Genomic DNA, 12,047 nt, shown 5'->3' on the forward strand with positions numbered 1-12,047 from the left:
CCCCTAGCGGCCCGTCAAGTAATTGCTGAATAAGTAATGAACAATGGAATTGTTTGAAATCCTAATTTCAAATGTTATAATGTGTGGCTGGCACAAGGTAAACGGCACAGCTAGCTCCCAATAGCCGTCGGGACCGAGAAAAAAATTGTTGGCGCTGTTGAACTGCCAATCAAGATAGCATTTAGCATTTGTAGTCTTGCCCATTTTTGTGGGCATACCTTTTCATATGGTAATACAGCAACACAAACCTATCTTGTCAATATTGCTTCATCTTCGGACGACAATGCCAAGTCATGGATGCCCACCAGATGCGCGCTTGGCTACACATTCGGTCTTTGTTTACTAGCTTCTTATTACTTCAACTTGCAGACCAAAGTAGAGGAGGATTTTATTGTATTTTTTTCCGGTGGTTGGTGGTGACCACTGCCATATATAACGTAATATGAGGCTAATTTAATGTTAGCATTAACATTTTACAGCAGGTGGTACTACAGACTGCTTAATCAGATACTGGCATGAAAAATATATTGATAAGTTAGTTAGGTAAATGGGAATTGTAACACAATACAGAGAAAGCTCTAAAGTTGAAAACAACTCCCATGGAACGCTCTTAACTTTATTGACAAATGACAAAGACATTATGAGAAGGTGAATCATGCATCTAATGCATTATTTATTTATTGATGTGAATTGGTTGTGAATCCACAATTTTCACATAACCTCATAAGACCACCTTTAGAAGTTCAGTGTAAACAGCCACTGAAATTTCTAACAAGACAAATTTGACTATTCCACACATTTAACCTGGCAGCATCGAACCCCCCCCAAATCCCAAAGATCCTGCGGACATTTCAGGTCAGGTCTGTGGCGTTCTCTCTTGTGAGGTCAGCGCACGTCTAGCAATTTGAAATGTTTGGTTGCTTGTAAAGAGATTACTCATCCACATGGGGCTCCACACACGCACGCACACACACAATAGCTTGCACAGCCCACATGGCACAGCAATACTTAGCATTCCGTAAACCTTTAAACCTCATCTCAGGTCTGTCTTTCCCATGATTGTTACACAGAGAAAGCCCTGGCACAATCCCGACTCATGGTGAATGATGAGGGAAAGGGCGGACGCACACATTCGCGCACATACGGGCACAGACGGACACACACATTTAATCCCAGGTGCCTTAGGGACTCTGAGGGGAATGAAGGGGCAGCACATAATTCCCGAACACGAACACGAGAAAATGGGATTTACGGCGCCAAACTCGAGAGGGCGAAGGCAAGCGAACGACAACAGGATGAAGGATAACAAGCGGGACAAAAGAAATGTGGAAGCTCATCAGTCTTATCCTGATTCTTGAAATCGAATAAACAATCATATTCAATAATGACACATTTGTAACCCGGGCCGCTAATCGTAAACACGCAGATTAATTAGACGTGGTGGAGGAGGGTCGGTGGCAGCCATTTTGAGGCCTCCGGGCGCCGCTCGGATGTGAATGGGGAGTTTGTGCAAGAGGCGGCGAGGGATGAATGAAGCTTTGCCGCGGCTGAGGTAAAGACTCCCGCTGAGGACGCAGAGCAAACACTCGCCGCTCGTATAATGGACTGGAAAATTCCTGGCTGTAGCCTGAAGTAGCCAACCGTCAAACGGCCATAAAAACGTCACTTCTGCTTTTCCAACGCTGATTGATACAAGGCAACAGCCTTTCTTATCCATCCATCTTCAATAGCGCCAACCTCACAAGGGTTGCAGGTCAACTGGAGACGATCTCAGCTGGAATAGTTGCTTGCAAATTCTGTATTTTTTTGTTCTTAAAGGGGAAGTCAACCCCAATTTATTTGGGACAATAATATGTTCTATGCAGCCCCACTAGTCTAAATGTGGTATTCTGGGTAATATTGTGTTGAGCAGCAAAATCCAGCCATTTTTATCCATCTCTGGGGGCGGCCATTTTGCCATTTGCTGTCGACTATAGATGACATCAATGTTGCTCAGGTCAGCTTCAGAAAACAGGTGAGTTCTGATTGGTTGTGGCGTGAAAACCCTGACCAACTGTGATGTCATTTTCAGCAAGTGGCAAAATGGCTGCCCCCTGAGATGGATAAAAGCAGATGGATTTTGCTTCATAACTCTTATTCCACATATTTAACATTAATCAGAATGTCATGTTTAGACTAGTGAGGTCACAAATAACATATTAGTGTCAATAAATATTTAAGGGTGAATTCCACTTTAACATAATACGATTGGATCCTTTCAGCGGTTGGGAGTTAAAATTTACTAAAGTAGTTTGACAATAAAAATCTATTTTTGATTTCCCATACATCAACACAATATCTGAAACACAAAATTTTAATGTGGATAAAAACTTTAATGAGCACTGATTAAAATGAAACAAATCAAATAAGATAATAAGATAATAACTGCCTTTTTAATCATGTTTTTAAATTGTAAGGAGACTTTATGGATGCCATGCCACTTTTAAATTCATGTAAACAGTAAATATAAAGAAAACAGCAACACACACAAAAATCAATCAATTCTTTAAATCCAGCCCTACACCGTTGCTAAATATTGTTATTATTAACTTATCATTATTATCTACTATTATTATCTTATTAACATTAAAGAAAAAACAAAACATAAATACATCTCAATTTACAACAAATAATAACTTTAGTAATGTTTACACAACAGATTTGAAGTGCATCAATTTGCTTAAATTATACAGTATATAAATATATATAGCACCACTGCCATCTACTGTAGTGGATGTGCAATTACTCTTCATTGTAGTATGGCAAAAAAAAAAAAAAACATCGTCCTGTGTTTTTTCTTTTTAAAACTATTTTTTTTGTCTTAAAAAATAAAAAACACAGGACGATAAAGATTTGATGACAAGATGATTTTTTTTGCCCCACTATTTAAGAAGGACTGCATTATTGCGATGATGCTCAAGTTTTAGTGGTGCTAATATACCCTCAATGTGGTTGTCCTTGTTAAAACTTGAATCCAACGTTATTGGTCTAGACTGTTAAATCGGAGGCTTCACAACAAAACATTCCTTGATCAAGTCCTTAATCCGTCAATGCAGATCATCGTCAATACATAATACCGCCCACTAAACTTACGTGAAAAATTCCAACCAAAAATGTTTCCTCCTGAAGCGAATGTAAAAAGAAGCAAAGTTCGACTTTTCGGTTTTAAAGCGGTTATTTTGAGATCCAGCCTTAAGGAGGATTTGGCAGGCAAGTAGGCTGCATGTTGCCAGGATCCAGCTGTGCTGCTCCTTGATAGGAAGTCGAGCGGCTCGAAGCGCAGGAGGCGCAGCGATACTATCGATTTAGCAGACAGCCAGAAGGGAAGGGAGGACGGCTTCTGACGCGTCTCGACCTCCCCTTCATCTGGCCGTCTTTGTCGCCCCTTCGTTCGCGAGAAAGATGAAGAAAAATGTGGACATATTTTCAAGCCTGCTATGCTATATTCAGCCATGTTCAAGGCAAAGATGGTTTCCTTTTAGTGGACGCAAAGTGGTCAAATAGCAAGGGGTTGTCAAAGTATGGCCTGCGGGCCACATACGGCCCTAACGTTTGCGTTACAGTCCTGAAATAATTGTCACATTGATTTAGCTGTGTTTTCCTGAAATTAATCATTCATTTTTTATTCATTTATCTCCTTAAATGACATGCAGTAATAGCAAAATAAACACATATAACATTTCAAATATTTTTATTGACAAAATATGTTGATTATAATTATATTAATTAAGAGTAATAAAAAACCGGCGGCACGGTGGAAGACATTTAGTTAGCATGTCCGCCTCCCAGTGCAGAGGACGTGAGATCGAGTCCGGCCTTTCCATGTTGTCTCCGTGCCTGCGTGGGTTTTGTCTAGGGGTGGGAATCTTTGACTGAATCACGATTTGATTCGATTCAGAATCGATTTTCGATTCAAAATGGTTTGACTGACAATGATTTCTGCTTCAATTTATAGATGTGTAAATAATCTTCATGATCTACTCCAGTCTTTGCTAATCAGCTAATGCTAATTAGCGAGCTACTCGCGGCACTTTTATCACTCAAAACAACAGCTATTCATAAAAAACGCATCAGGAATGTAGACAGAGAAGCATCTTAACGTTACTCACTGGCTTATGCTCTTCCTACGCTGCAAGAAAACCCTTTTTTTTGGAATAACTTGATTGTAACTTTTTCCTTCTACTCTTTAATGTGGCTACAACTTAACAGTGTATCAGAACGCGCAGAACCACAGTGCCCCTAAGTGTCCAAATCGGGTACAACATAAATAGCGCTCCCAATAAAGGCACACACAAAGCAAAAGGGCAAGACGGTATAATATAATTTAAATGAAATTAATTTTGGCACATTTAAAATGGATTCTGAATAGTACTAAATAAGAAACGCGATTCTTATGAGAATAATTTTTGGGCACACCCTTAGTTTTCTCCGGGTACTCCGGTTTCCTCCCACATTACAAATACATGCATGGCAGGTGAATTGAACAGCTTAAATTGTCCCTAGGTGTGATTGTGAATGTGAAAGGTTGTTCGTCTGTGTGTGCCCTGGATTGGCTGGCAACCAGTTCAGGGTGTACCCCGTCTACTGCTCGAAGCCAGCTGGGATAGGCTGCAGCACCCCCGCGACCCTTGTGAGGAATAAGCGGCTAAGAAAATGGATTGGATGGATGGTGGAATAATACAATTATAGGTGCAACAATTAATCAACAACTAATCAATTATTAATTAAATTGATAATTATTTTGATAACCGGTTAATGAGTTTGAATCTTTGTTAAATTTAGAATTTTCCAAATCCTTAGAATATCAAGACCGTCAATAGTTAACACTCTCCGATTTCTGTAGTACTCCATGAAAGCAGACCAAATATCTTTGTGTTTTTTCAAAATAAAACTTGCAAGATTTGACTTCGGAAAACAATGATCAGCATTTTTGCCTATTTTCTGACATTTTATGGATCATACCAATAACGGAATCATATTTTTTTTTCCTTCTGTTTGTACTTTTTTTTTTCATCTGTCCATTTGAAATAATGTCTTACAATATAAGGAGTGTAATATTTTTTTAAACTCCCATTTGTCGATTAATCAATAAACAAAATAATCGTTAGTTGAAGCCCTAAATCCAATAAAAACATGACACAGAATTATTATTTTGCTATTAAAATAAATTGCCAATCTGGTTCACTATTCACTCTTTAAAATATAGCAGTCGAAAGCGAGCAAACCCTTCTTTGGGCTGGCAGATATTTTCAGCTGTGTTTCACTCTAGCTAACTCCTCTATAGTATAAAGGCGTGCTGCCTTCACATTTCCATATTTATTATTATTACATGTGCTTCATGTGCCTCCTCTGCATCGCTGGCTCTCTCCCAGAATAAGAATGGAAACGATATGAAGATCAGACAGAAATGATTGAAGGAAAGATTTTGCGTTTTTTTTAGCGGGGGCTTCTCTTCCTGGCCAACCCAATCAGAGCAAAGCAGGCCCAGCCACAACAATTCCATTTTCCAACCCTACTTGCTTAAACTCACACTTGCGCACGTAATCGGAGCCAAACAGGTTGCGCTTTTTTCTGCAAGGATTAACCGTTTCCCACCTCGGCTTGGCTTTTGAGTCCACTTCAACGTTTGTCCTAGTCCTTAATTATTATCGCTGCTCATCCACGCTGCGCCGCTCCAGCCTCAATCCCTGCGGCACGCCTGATGCTTTTACACAGCAAACTGGCGCCAGACCACAAAGTCTTATTTTCCCTCTGCTCCGTCTTCTTTTTCTTCTCCTCCTCACTCATCCTTGCCACTGTATGCTTCAATCTGCACAGCTGAAGGACGACACCTCGCCCTTTTTCCAAATCGGTTTGAACTTTAATTAATTAAAAAACAAACGCTTGTACAAGTACTCACAATATGCGCTGTTGTATAAAATCCAACCAAACTTCTGATGAGCACAAGGCTCTGATGCTGAATGTTATTAATTTTTATCTTTAATCATGGTTCTCCCCTCAGGGTGGAGCGTATATGATGTCTGTAAAATTGCTGACACAGAGTGCTTGAGTCTATAGATCCACAGATAAGACTGTCATCCTGCATTGACTGCACTGTTTGAGGAGACGGAATATTTCATGCTGTTCACTTGACTTGGCGGCCGTCCACGTCGTCGTGATTTAATCCTCTTATTTTGCCCTTTGGCACCAGTCAGTCCCAAAATGTACTTGTCGGTCTTTTGATTGTTCTTTTACAACTTTCTTGAATTTTCCTATGTGGTCTAGTGGAACATTTTTAAGTTAAGCACAATTTAGAATGTTTATAAGTTCAGTAATCAGTCTGCTTTCATGGAGGGCTACAGAAAGCATAGCATATAGACTGTTGACAGTTTATTATTATTATTATTATTTTTTTTTTATTATTTTTTCTGGAGAGCTCAGTATTGTTCATTCGGTAATTTTACCGATTTGACATGTCATCACCATTGCTCTCTCTTTTTTTTTTTTTTTTTTTTAATGTGGGTGAGTATGTGTATGTGCGTGCGTGCGTGTATTCATTAGTTCACCTAAAACCCATTAAAAAATCCCATACCGTTCACCTAAACCGAACACTTCCAGCCAGAGTCGTGAGGCCGCCAGGAGACCCGAGGAAGGACCAAAGAAAAGAAAGGAAAGTGAAATCCAGCACCGACCAGACACCACCCGCCAGCCCACCAACCAGAGTCCTTCACCAACCCCAGAGACATCTAAATTCCAACAAATCAGGGAGACCTCAAGAGACCAAAGGAGAGACTGAGGAAAGGAAGGAAGGACAGACGAAGCAGAGAGCCGTCAATTATTTATTGCATCTCTAATTTGATGAACTAAATATAATATAGACCTTCTGACATTTCTTCCTCTTCCACTCTAGTTGAAAGTTGTCCTATCTTCTCTTGGCTGGCGCGTTTGTTTGTTTCAGGCAGCAGCCTGTTGGCAGGCTTGCGCGTTCCCTGGTTTAGACTGCGTTGGTCTGGTCTGTGAGAACCAAAGTGACCGTCACTATAATTACCCGGCCGACTCATAACATGCGTGACCTCAGCGTCACCTCCTCGAACCTGACCCAGCCCTTCATGCAATGACACAACACTTGGGACGCACATATGCAAACACGGGTCCCCTACACACAAATATGTAGAAATGCGCTGACACACACACACACACTCACAGCTGGCTCTACAGACGCTGGCATCCATCACATCTTGTGAAACTTAATCTCTCCGAAAGGAGGAACAGCTGCATTGGCACGCACACTCACACACACACACACACACACACGTGCGCCGCTGGGGCAGTAGCCCAGCGAAAGATCAGCTAGGGTAAGGCGAGGTCTTGTCACCGACCGGCATATGACAAAGCACCTCTTGACCCGGGAGTCGCTGGCAGGGCTCATAAAACAGGTTGTAGTCTGCTTGCTTAAAGAGCCATGTCCATCTAAGGGAGGGCAACACTTTTACAAGCTGTCACACTCGCTCCCCAAAACTTCCAACACTTCAAATCACTATTTATCGCTCCCAAATTTGGTATGCATCGGGAAAACACCTGTGCTGGCCTAAGTGCATTTGACTTTGAAACTGTGGTGACAATAAAAAGAGATCAACATTGTGTGATCGTTATCCAAACTTGGTTCAAGATTGCGCACAAATCTCTTAGCCAGTCCACTTATGTTAGTTTCACAAACGAATCAACGTAAAGACTCATATTCAAAAATGTGCAGCCAAGTTTATAAAACATCTTATACCATCATTGTCTTCAATAGTCAATATCACTTTTTTTCACACCATACCATTATGAGTACTAGGAATGGGTGTGTTTTGATACCAGGTATCGGGATCGGGCCAATACCGGCCTGACTTCAAGTTTTTGGGTACTCACAATGGGGACAGATACCAGTATCGTATTTTGAATGGGACTTTTTTATACAAAATGTGTATTTAATGACTAAATGGAAAATTTATATTAATTTCATGCAAATTTGGGATATAAAATAAATTTTATGTATCAAAAAGTAGTGGTATTGATGCAGTGGTGATTCAAGAGTTGAGTACTCGTCGTACTGGTATGTGTCTAAAAAAAAGTGGTGTTGAACTTCATAAATGAGTACTCAACTGTTGAGTAGTCACGGATTCCGATACCAAGTACCGATACCACTAGATATATAAATGTGTCCCCTAAAAAACAATGACAGATCATTTTAAAGAAAGCTCTATATATCCAAATATCCCATTTTTCGTTAACATCACATCAAATTCATGTCAATTTTCTATTATACTTATTTCTCATTTCTAGTGTGTTGTGAGTACTGACACCTTGAAATAAAGCCTGGTACTGATACCAATATCTTGTATTGATACTAGCCCATCCCTAATTGGAACTAATACAGATACAGGCCACAACAGACGTAAATGCATTACACCAAACATGAACCAAAGCGTAATTGCGTGCTTTATGATGATTAATCATCTTCCAAAATTTGACAATCAGGGGACCAATAAAAACTGCACCTCTGAATGGGGAAACCCTGTTTAAAAAACCTATAGTTCATGGTTGCCATGGAAATGTCGACTACTGTAAGCTATATGCATGTATCAATGTGTGTTGTTTTTATTTTACAAGACCATAAAGCCATTTAGCGGTGAAATCATTTGCATAAACATCACACTAACACGTTCATCACTCACACTCCTTAAGCTGCGTATACACACACACCATCCACCTGTATACATGCACGGTGCCCTATACACTCTCACCCACATCTGCCTCACATACTTGAGCCTAATTGCTGCAAAAGTACTTGCATGACTGATTGCCAGCGAGCGAGGGCTGTAATGCCGCCATAATGCTGACAAACGTTGAACACACACACACACACACACACACACACGCACACGCACACGTTAACGCACACCACTACAGAACATTGCAGCCACTCAGTTCTGCTGTTGGCAAGAGAAGGCGTGTAATGTAAATAAGACCAGTGGAAACGCCGGGAGAGCAAACTACACCTGAAAGGTGAGCCGGGTTGATGAAATCAGATCATATGTGCATGATGTGCCTCATCAACTGTAATCAGGGTCTTCTAATTTGATTGGAAAGAGGTTGGTGGAGGAAAAGACTCCCCAGTAATCCACTGTATCCTCCTGAGCACAAATTGTTCATGCAATTTTGCACACATTCATGTTGTCATCATTCTCATACAGGCTTTTTTTTTTTTTTTTAAAGCACCAAGAACCAGACCAAGCAAAAAAGAACGTCAATCCCCATGAGAGGAATCTACCGATCAGCGCAAATCCATCAAAAGCATCCTGACTGTTGCAAAACAACCTGAAGAGGAAGGCTAAGGGACGCACGACCGATTGGACGCGTTCAGCCGCTGAAGTTGATGCCAAACAATCCCTCACTCACCATATCAGCATCCCTGCCTGCGTGTGGGAAAGTCACCGTGAGCAGACCGAAGCTGTCCGTCCGTTGCCTGCCTTGCGTTAACATCCACCGTGGCTGCAGCCGCTCTGCCCAAATGATCCAGCCCGCGCGTCTTTTCCCCTCCCTCACTCTCTCTCTCTCTCTCCTGCCTCCCTCCCTCTCTCTCTCTCCTCCCACCGCCCCCCCGCTCAATCATGCTCTCTCTCGCTCCAATAATTTCCTGCCTAGTGTGAACACGACTCAGGAAAGGCAGATGCCGTATTGACGGTTTGGTAGAATGAAGTTGGGCCACGTAGATGTTTTATGGGGGGGGGGGGGGGTAGATTCGGCAGGAACACAACAATGATTCCCCACCAGTCTTCCTTCGACACCGGTTAAAAATTGTGCTGTGTAAATGCATTTTTACCCCTTAAAATCCAGTAAATTAGTTTCTCAACATAGAGGGTCCTATGAAACCACTTACTTTCTACAGTATATTATCTATGGTCTAAACCTACAACCCAGTCTCTAAAGCTATTTTTCATTCATATATTATAGGTGGGTAAATCATTTTAATCAGGTGTTTTGAACCCAGATACTAGGGAACCACAATATATGGCACCATGCAGGTATGGCATAATTGTTTAAAATACTGTCATTGTATTGTATAAGTAAGTAACATTCAAGTTGTTTGATAAAACAATGAAGTTACATTAATAAGTTCAGCTAAAATTCATTTTTAAATTAGCCTTTTCAATTACATAAGTGGGGAACTGGCAATGTAGAGTAAAAAAATTTTGACTGGCAAATATGGTTGAATGTATTTGGAAATGCATTTAAACGTATTTGGAAATACATTAAAATGGATTTATATATGTTTGAAATATATTCAAATGTATTTCCAAAATGGAAAGACATGTACACGTGTTTGGAAATATAAAATATATTTAAATATGTTCAAACTAGTGGTGCAATGGATCAGATCACAGATTTGAGTCATGGATCGGGTCGTGTTTCGCATTAGCCCAAAAAAAGAAAAAAAAAAAGAAATGGTTGTTTCTGATTTAGGAACATACTGTAACTAAGTGCTATAACCTAATTGGTCATATTTGACATTTTGAGTTGAATGTTTTGTTGTTGTTTTTTTTTTTTTTAGGGGGCAAAAGTTTTATAAAATAAATGAAGACAGCGTTCTATTTAACTTCTTCTTTTTTTTTATGAAAAAGACCTCAAAGTACAATTTAAGAAATGTAAGCATTAAAAAATGCAGAGGGAATTACAAAGTAGACTAGGTCCAGAATATTGAAAAAGAAGTAAAAATAAAGAAAAAGAAAAAAGCTAACCAAGTAACAGCTGTCAAAGTACTGCTGCCAGCCAAGCACACATTGCTAATGCTAACAACTAGCTGCTAGCCAAGCCACTAGCATCGGATCATATCATATCATACAACAACAGCGTAATTAACTAGCGGTTTCCTAGCGTTTTAAATTAGCAATTGAATGATTTCGAGATGGCGTTGAGTTCATGTTGGTCGCAACAATGTAGTCAATAAAAACTTCGGTAAGCTTTACGTTGAAGTTAGCGTTAGTGTAAGTTTGAACGTATTTGCTAATTATTCGACATAGTTACTTATTTTTATATTGATCAATGAATCAGTAATGGTGCCCATCCCTGCTACTGTGACCTGGCATACAGTAGCTACCACAAGTTGGCAAGAGTGGGTGCTGCCCCCCTCTTTTGTATTGACTAGTTTCACATACAATTATTCATCAATGATTAGTTTGTGTTGTTGTCAACATTGCGGAGAAGGACCCACAAATTGTTTTGTTTGATTTTGTTTTTGGGCTGGTCCTGAACTAATTGGCTTGGTTGTTAAAGAGACTTTTTAGCATTAATTGTTTATTTTTCTTCTCAGTATTCCTCATGATGTAAACAATCAGGGAGGCAGTCATGAAGAGCGCTTTTTAGTGAGTGTTGCTTAATAACAAGTGATTCTACTTGTTTCCGTTAATTTGCTCAAGAGTACTGAGATTCTCTGAATTGTTCATTTTCTGTGATTCCTAGTATTCGTCTTTCCTTTTTTGTTGGGCTTTTCACAAGCTTTTGTGTGGCCAAAAACACAAACAATATGATGTGGCAATCCGCTGAAAAAACGTTTATTTTAACGGCCATCTTGCAAAAACACTAACACGAAGCTCACCCCCCATCAGAACCTCTTAGCTGCTCTTAGCATTTAAAAGACAAGTTGTAATTTGATGTCATGACTTGGCTTTGTGTATCTTGTGTTGATTACTCAAACAAGAAACGCGTGTTGAAATTTGATGCATCATTCATCTGTGAGCCAAAGAGCTCACTTCAAAGATATGTTATCCTGGCAAGTGTGCTTTTGTGGGTAATTTAATCAAATGAATGATACAGGGAATGACAGCACATCATTTTTTTGGGCATTGAGGATAACGAGCAACAGTTGGGTTGAAAAAAAATTGAAACCATAAACTTTTGCAGACACCGCGTTTGCGAGCGTCTTAACGGGACTGTTAGCATAAGGGATACATGGGAGATAGAATTTTGACATCCATAGAGACACACAT

At 40.0% G+C, this 12,047-nt stretch overlaps 1 protein-coding gene across 21 annotated transcripts in view; it reads right to left on the reverse strand.

Annotated features, from left to right (window-relative positions):
• Positions 1 to 12,047, reverse strand: part of LOC144055777 (receptor-type tyrosine-protein phosphatase delta-like) — a 209,188-nt gene that overhangs the window by 106,995 nt on the left and 90,146 nt on the right. Inside the window, exon 1 of one of the 21 annotated variants that reach the window (XM_077572063.1) lies at positions 9,460 to 9,597. The exons of the other annotated variants lie outside the window; for them this stretch is intronic. The gene's annotated coding sequence lies outside the window, so the exon portion shown is untranslated. Of the gene's footprint in view, positions 1 to 9,459; positions 9,598 to 12,047 lie in introns of those variants that run through there. 21 annotated transcript variants of the gene reach the window in all.

This window comes from Vanacampus margaritifer, chromosome 7 (assembly GCF_051991255.1).
Source record: "Vanacampus margaritifer isolate UIUO_Vmar chromosome 7, RoL_Vmar_1.0, whole genome shotgun sequence".
NCBI classification, from domain to species: Eukaryota; Metazoa; Chordata; class Actinopteri; order Syngnathiformes; family Syngnathidae; genus Vanacampus; species Vanacampus margaritifer.